Source organism: Apus apus, chromosome 4 (genome assembly GCF_020740795.1).
Source record: "Apus apus isolate bApuApu2 chromosome 4, bApuApu2.pri.cur, whole genome shotgun sequence".
Taxonomy (NCBI): Eukaryota; Metazoa; Chordata; class Aves; order Apodiformes; family Apodidae; genus Apus; species Apus apus.
Window position 1 is genome coordinate 55,499,832 of NC_067285.1, and position 8,197 is coordinate 55,508,028.

Consider the following 8,197-nt stretch of genomic DNA (forward strand, 5'->3'; position numbering starts at 1 on the left):
CTGTTGTTCACATTGGGCTTTATTCAGCACCATTGAAATAAAGGTGATTTTAGTCACTTGATTTGATACAACAAGGACCAAATTAATTATTTTCTCATATTAAATCAAAGGCTGAGTGCTCATTCTATGTTTTTTTCCAGTTAAAATTGTTATTGTTTTGTGCAACTACTAGTGGATTCATTCAATCTGAATGGAAAACTGCCTTAATTTAAGACATACTTATCCTGATGCACAGCCTCATTCTTTTGAAATCCAGTCACTCCCCATCTATACCTATTCAATTGTTCTTTGCTCCACTGCTTAAAATCAGCATGTGCTACAAGCCTGACTCTGTTTTCCCCATGTTTACAGTCTTTTGATTCCAGGATGCCTGTGTTTGTATTATAACTGATATTTCTTCTGTGCCTGCTTGGACCCAATGTTTCTAAATTCCCAAACAAAATAGAGCCTGGAAATGACTACTCTAATTTTTACTAGGTGTATTTCGTTTGTTTTTACCATCTCATTGACAGGTATCTCCATAATTAGGAAATCAGGTTTCTCTTTGAGAAATAGGTAAATGGAATTCATTTCAATTCACATGACAGAAATCTAAGGATTTACACAGAATCTGCTCATGCCCCACCAACAAATGTGAGTAACAGGATTCAGACATGGAAAGCTATTACTCTATGCACTACCTCAAGGCAAGCTATTCCCATGATTACCCTCCTATCTTCTCATTAATCAGTGGTAGGCTTTGTCAAAGTCTAGGAATGCATTTGGAAAAAAAGAAGCTGCACAGAAACCGAGAGGACCAGAAAAGCTAGTAAGATCAAATGCCCTTCACCTTTCCTGAGGTGCTTTTGGAGGCTAGACAAACCCCTTTCCTAGTTAGCCCCAAGGCCAGCTGTGGTGCCAGGCACTTGAACAAGGATCCTGTCCTGGTTTGAGCCAGGATGAAGCCAATTTTCTTTTACTGATTTTTTTTTTTTTTTTTCCCCCTGGGTCAGGGAACTCTCTTTTAAGCAGCACACTTGCTGAAACTAGCAGCAAGTTTTCCAGCCAGTGGACTAATAACACCTGAATGTTTATAGATGCTGCTGAAAGACCAAGGACACGTTGCTCTGCTCATTGAATCTGCTGCTTCAGACACTAAAAGACCAAAAGGTTCATATCTACAACCCTCTTGCAGGGAGGAACAGACTAAAGAGATTGTAAAACTGACCAATGAAATTATTCCATCCATATCTATGTACCTCTTGGTATAAATTCAGGGGTCACAGAAGTCAGGCCAAGCCATTCTTCCTCTTCTCCCTTCTTCCATCCATGCCCAGCATCTGGGGACGACTCTGTCTATCCATCACCATTGATCCCTAGGCCTGTGCATTCCTGACCCTCACAACTCTCCCCTCAGCTCCTGTCTGCTCCACTGCTCTCTCCGGCAGCTCCAGGACATTTCAGAACTGCTTACAGCTCAGAAGATGCCAGGGGAGTTGCTGGGGGTGGAGGGAGTTGACAGGGGTTCTGCACATGCCTGAATATACTTGTATATATTTGTTAATATTTTCTGTTATAATTAATATTTAATTAAAGCTGTCTAGTTTAGTTTTCAATCTGGAAAGCATCTCTCCGTATTCTCTCTCCTTTCCCTACCTGCGTGGGAGGGGAAGGGGATGGAGAGCATTACTGTTTCCCATTTAATTGCTGATCCCCAAGGCAAAACAAAGCCTGCGACTTGCTCTCCTTCTGGTCTGGTCTTTCTGGTCACCCTCCTCCCCAGCCTCCACCACAGGCTATGAGTGAAAACACAACTTCAGTCCTTTGCCTCTTAGGTTAATGTCATAAACTCTTTTCCTGAATGTCACAACTAGGGGAGAGAGGTAAAGGGCTTGAAGCTCCAAAGACAGATTTCCTTCCTGTAATGGTTTCTTTTGCATTCTGCCATGGGAGTGTTTTGGTCCACAGGCAGCAGGGAAGGGAAAGACTTCAGAAAGCTCTAGTCAGTGGCCCAGCCGAGTTACCACTGAAGGAGCTGAGTCTGCTGAGTCTACTGAAACCAGCCAGCTGATGAGCAACTGACAACACCACCCTACACATCTTTTTCTCAGACAGGCAGTGGTGGAGCTGGGCATAAAATTTCTGAATTTTGTCTTCCCTGAAGGGAAGTCAGCAAGACTCATCTCTCAAAGTGTATTGATAGACAGCTCTCTCCTCCTTTTCTCATTATCATACCCTGATTAGAATTCGGTGTAAAGATTAGTGATAGCAGGACTGGTTCTGGTTGGACATTTTTAGGCCACAAATATGCTCTTACATAATCAGATTATTTAATCTTTTCATAAAGATGCATTTCCTTATTGTAAGAAGATGCAGGGTTTGTTTGCTGCAAGAAGTAATTGTCATATTTTAATAATAGAAGTCTGGATTGTTTATTCAGAGTCAAGGTTTTAAGACTCCTGAGCCACTGATGCCCAGTAATTAGATCTGTAGCTTTTGGCTCCTTATTATTCAGTGCTGCTGTATTAGAAGGATTACATTTATATATTGGTGAGCCAAAGAAGATTTTTCTTTTATGAATACAGAACTTCTGAGAGGTTTTTTGAATTAATAACAGTGAAATTAATGCTTTGAATGCATTTTCATTAAAATGGTGATCTCAGTGGACACTGTGCAGTAGCACTGGTTGAAAAGTGGGACATACGTTGAAGAGGAAATGCAATTTTTATTATTTTTTCTGCTTTAATCACAAGTCAAGGCAAGATGTCAAAATGCTCCCAATTTTTCATGAACCAACATATTATAAAATACCTAGAGTTTATACAGCTCAAACTTTTTTTAAAGGGGCAAAAGAGTAAATGGTGAATTTGAAGGAAATCCTTTTTGTCCCTTTCATAGCAAAATATTTCATAAAGCACCTTGAAGGGTGGTATGTGGATGATGTATTCTCATGAAGTCCTTTAATTCACTTCTGGTGGATCTTTCCAATGGGAAAATCTTTGTCTGAAAACCTTCTGAGCAGTTGTATAGTGCAGGGAAACTATGGCACACCATTGTGAACACATGCTAAATTCAGAAATATTTAGGCTGAGATGTGCTTCAGCCAACCCGTGCAGCATTACCCTTGTGCCACGATACCACAGGGTCCAGTCTTTGCTGCACTAGGCACTTCTTTGCAGAAGACAAAGATATTCCCATCCTAAGCAGTGTGCAGTTTAGATGCTATCAGTCTCAGTACATAAAAAAGTAAGCAGAGCAGAGACAGCACACGTAAATGCAGAAAGTCTGCAGCAGAGCAAGACATGAACTTGTACTTGCTCTCCAATCAGTGCCTTGATCAAAAGACTGTTCTTCTACCTTAATTTGTTTTTAAGTCATGTGGCTTGGAGATTCTGTTGAACTTAAATTTCGGACAAAGCTCTCCTCATTTTTAACTGCAAGTCCATCAGAAACGTTTATTTCCCCAGAGCTGATTATGGTTTATTTTTCCTAGACCACTGAAAAGTGCCATTCAGCTTTTGAGGTTAGTGAAGAATCATAAAATGGTCCAGATTCCCTTAACTGCTTGTCTTTCTGCATGGGAGTTACTCAGAGAACTTATAACGGAGATCTAAACCACAGGGGATCAGAGGCCTCAAGATGTTGTTACGGACACATCATATACCTTCAATTTATAGAAATTTTCAACTGTGTTTCACACTAAATAATAAATTCTCTCTTCATTCAACCTTAAAATTTTTGCCATCATATGCAGAGCCCCAATGCTTAATAACTGTTTTATTTGGGTGCAAAATGTTTTTCTATGTTAATATTCTTGATAATGGTGACCTGACAGTTATATCTTCCTTCTATAAATATTGTTACAGTTGACTCTTTTTGAGATTTTGTGATCCTATTTGTTACAGAAAGTGTGCATTCTTGGGCAAAAGAGATTTCTCTAAGGCCAGGATAACAGCTAAATGAAATGTAAATGCAGGGATTGCATTAAGATGTACAGCACCATACTATAAGTATTTTGTTAAGATCACTCTACATTCTGTGTTACGATGTATGTGTGAATGAAATTGACCCAAATTTACACTGCTTTAATGCAGAATTATGTGATGCTGGTGCTTAAAAAACAGAATACAGTTCCAAAACATGCATTATATCCACAGAAAGAACATTATTTTGGGATAGCATTTCTAAACCAAATGGCAAATGTGCACATCTCTTCTGCATCCTCCAAGTACAGAAATAAGGAAACTGTTGCCACTTACTAGTCTTCCTATCTAATGCTACATCCTTGGCCATAGCTTTTACCACAACTTCAGAGATACTATTATTCAATTACTATTTTTATTCGAAAATAATGGAAAATAAGCTGATTATTACAGCCACAGCTAGCAAAAGACCCCTTAAAATCTAGTAAAAGGATATTAGTAAGGACGCACACGTAAGAGAATTGTGTCTAAAATTGTATTTTTGTGATTGCTTACACATATAAATACACAGAACATGCCCCAGATCTGCTGGACCTAGAGCCTATACATGCATTCATGCCTAGTAAGGACAGTTAGCAAAACACACTTTCTACAGTTACTGAAGAGAAGAACAGGGGATGGTAACTTCTGCTCTATCTTACGGCTGTTCCTCCTCAGCTATGCTTATCCTTAGAAAAAAACCTCAGAATATAACCTTGTGTTGTAAGAAACAACTCTGTGTACCATATATTGTGCAACAAAATGTTCAAATATCCACAACACTTCCATATATTATTTAGGGTGCTTTTTTTTTCCATTATTAAATTTTTATCTCTAAGTCCCCGATTTCATTTTCCTGGATTCATGTATTTCAAAACCCTCATCTGTTTTAAACAAAGCTACAGATAAACTGCACTTTTAAAAATCTGAAACACATAATCTGAAACAGTCTACTTTTCATGTTTCCTAGGGCTAAAGGCTTTTTTACAACTACTTCACCTCTTCTCCTGATTTACATAAAAGATTTATATGCCACCATCTAATTCCATGACAATTCATGTTACCTTCTATACAGCTGTAAAGTAGCAGTCTTTTTCTTTCTTTTTCTTTTTCTTCTTTTTTTTTTTTAAATTGAATAACAAATCTGTGTTTCTGTACTATGAAGTGAATAATCTGGCTGATTGATTGAAAAGGCTCAAAATTATGCCTTTAGGAAATTCTGTACACCTTTATTTTTTATTATTTCTTTTTTTTAATGCCCCTTTTCTACAAAATGGCCCCTCCAGAATAAAGTAGCATTGCTGCAGTGGTTTTGGACATTGATTTACAACAGGGCTGTATATAGTTTGAAAGAAGAAGGTCTAGAGGACAGTACTTGGAACAAAGCTGCTACGGCTTTTATAAAGTCAATAGGATGTTGCAAAAAGCCCTGTGCTACAGAACAGCTTGAGTTTCCTAATGGAAAATGCAGTAGCCTTCAATCTTGGGCATAAGGTACCTGATATATGAACTTCTCTCTCCACACCATAATCGTGAAGATGGTTTAAGCCAACACTTATTACCTTGCAGTTGACTGGTGAGGAGCACATAGTCAGCTGCCACAGCCAAGCCACAGGAAACCAATCACTCCGAATCATCTCTCCTCAGCCCTGGTATTCAAGCCTTCAAAGGAAGGATGCTGGGGAGGTGACATTCTGCACAGGATTTTCCTCCCACTCCTTTCCACACAATCTCCCACTTCCCTTGTAATCCTCACACCAGATTATGGACAGAAATAGTAAATCTAAACCTTTTAGTTATCTGAGTAGACCTTAAACCAGCTCATTCCTCCTGCTCACAGAAACCTGCATCCTCAGAATGAACCAAGTAGGGAAGAGAGTGGACCTGCAGCATCAACCCTCCTTCCCATCCACCCCTGCCTTCCTCTGGGCTGATGCCTATGGCAGTGTTTCTTACCACTTTGGTACACTCCAGTGTCCTCATCACAGTAACAGAGTATAAATTACTACAGAGAGGACTTTAGGTGGAACAAAGGATTTCCATCAACCTAGTGAAGGGAACAGAGAGGGGAGAAGTTTTGCTTGTTCTGTGCTATGCCTGTACACAAAACCTGGAGCCAGGCAGCAGCCCAGAAGCAAGCCCAGGGCCTACATCCAGCAGCTACCTCTGTCTTTAACTTCCCAGCTCTTTCTCTGTGCCGTTGTTTATGAAATTGTAATGACAGCAGTAAAACAAACACCAATAAATAGTGGATGGATAAATACATCTTGGGATGAATAATTTATGGGAGTCACATTGACTTTCAAGAGTAAGAGTTGTTGCGATTCACGCCTGAGAGGGGCTGTCATCAGGGGTTTCTCCTGGACCCACCACAGCTTACACTGCAGGATCTGCCAGGAGGGAGCAGCCTGTCATGCACAGGCTGGGATAGGGCAAGTGAAGGGGCTGAGCCAGGGGCAGGAGCAGAGGCATGTTGCTGGAGACCGTGGCAGGCAGGGCAGTGTCAGAGGTGGTGTCCTGCAGCTAGGCATCTCATGGGAAGTAGGACTCCTGGCTGGAAAAAAATACACATTTCAAGGGAAAAAAAAAACAATCAGTAGTCCAGATTAGTTGTACATACTTCTGTTAACTATTTGGCTAGTTATATAGCATACCTATAAAAACATGCCATATATAGTACTTATTATATATAACAGAGTATATTATATATAACAGATTTTAGTATGTTGTAGTATGCTCTAAACACCATTCAGTATATCCTATAAATAACATGTATAGCTATTTATCATATATTTAGCTAACAAAATTATTTAGAACAAAATTTTATACAATTGTAATACTTTGAAATTCTTTGTATATACTCTTTGTTAAGATAATTCACTACTTAAATCAGTAGAATTATTGGGCAAAGCATAAACCCAGAACACTGTGCTTTCTGCAGAATCATAAAAGAATCATTGTTCTTTCAAAGCAGATCTATCAAAGCAGTCACAGAAATTGCTCCTAAGTGTGCAATATAATATGCAATAAAATAATCCAAGTGTGGGGAAGTTGTAATATTAAACAAGATATTAAATTTATAGTAAAGGAGCTCAGTTTTAAAATACAGACAATGTTGCTGTCACAAAAAAAAAAAAAGTTTTAGCCAAAATGTTATTACTGAAATAGGGCACGGAGGCAAAAATGTATTTCAAGAAAATGTGTTACTTTCTAAATTCAAACTTTTCTTTTCCTAGCTGATCTCAACTTCAGGTTCTAAGGCCTTCATAATTGCTAGAGGTTATTATGTTTTATTATTGCCTACTAAGAAACATTTAATTACCTTGGTAATAATTTCAGCACAAAATGCTCTAGAAAGGTAAACTGAATGAATCATCATTAACTCAGATTGTAAAATAACTAGCTCCAAAAAAAAATATTGCTTTAAAATACAAAAAGCAAGTTGGAGGTCTCTTTCAACATCAGACAAAAGAGAATTTTCAATAAGCCAAAGGTAGCTAAAGTTCAGCTTACAGGAGGCAGGCAACTTTCATTTTACATAATACAAGAAAGAAAAAAAACTACAGGTTTTGTACCATACTGTGATGTATGTTTTTCCTTTTATGATTGTTCCATTTCTATGGGGAAAATATGCTGATAAACTGTCTAACCTTAGGACTGTGATGTGCCTCCCACAGTTGCCCATGCCCCAGCCACCTCTTGATTCCTTTTTGTTGGGCCCTGGCTCTATTAAGCCCTAGAACCCCTGCTGCATTTAGCATTTCAGGGAATTAAATTTAGACACCTGACCCAAAGGGAAGAGCTGTTATACTTTAGCTATTTCCCTAATTTAGGCACCTGATCAACTGGGGTCTCTTGATGTGGGTAATTTCTCGCAGTCTTGATAAAGCTAAGGTTTGGAACACAAGGTCCTGCCACATGTACCAGGTTTTGGCTGTAGCCTGTGCACACATGCTTTGGTGTATGAACTGTGGATATCATTCTTCCTTGCTTTCTTGTACCCAACCTGTAGGCTAAAAATTGTCTCTTAGAGTTTTTGGTCTCTTCGACTGGTTTGTATGGAAACCAGCCTTCAAGTTCAAGCTGTGTATGTGTACTTATGTGTGTGCTTCCCTTCCTTTAATACTGTTTTCATATCCTAGCCACATTCAACCTAATATGAAAAAAGAATCCCTAAAATAATTTAGTTTCTACAGTTTTGTTCATAGAGATAAGACAGTCAAGTAGAAAGAAAGCCATACTCGGACCCTGGACAG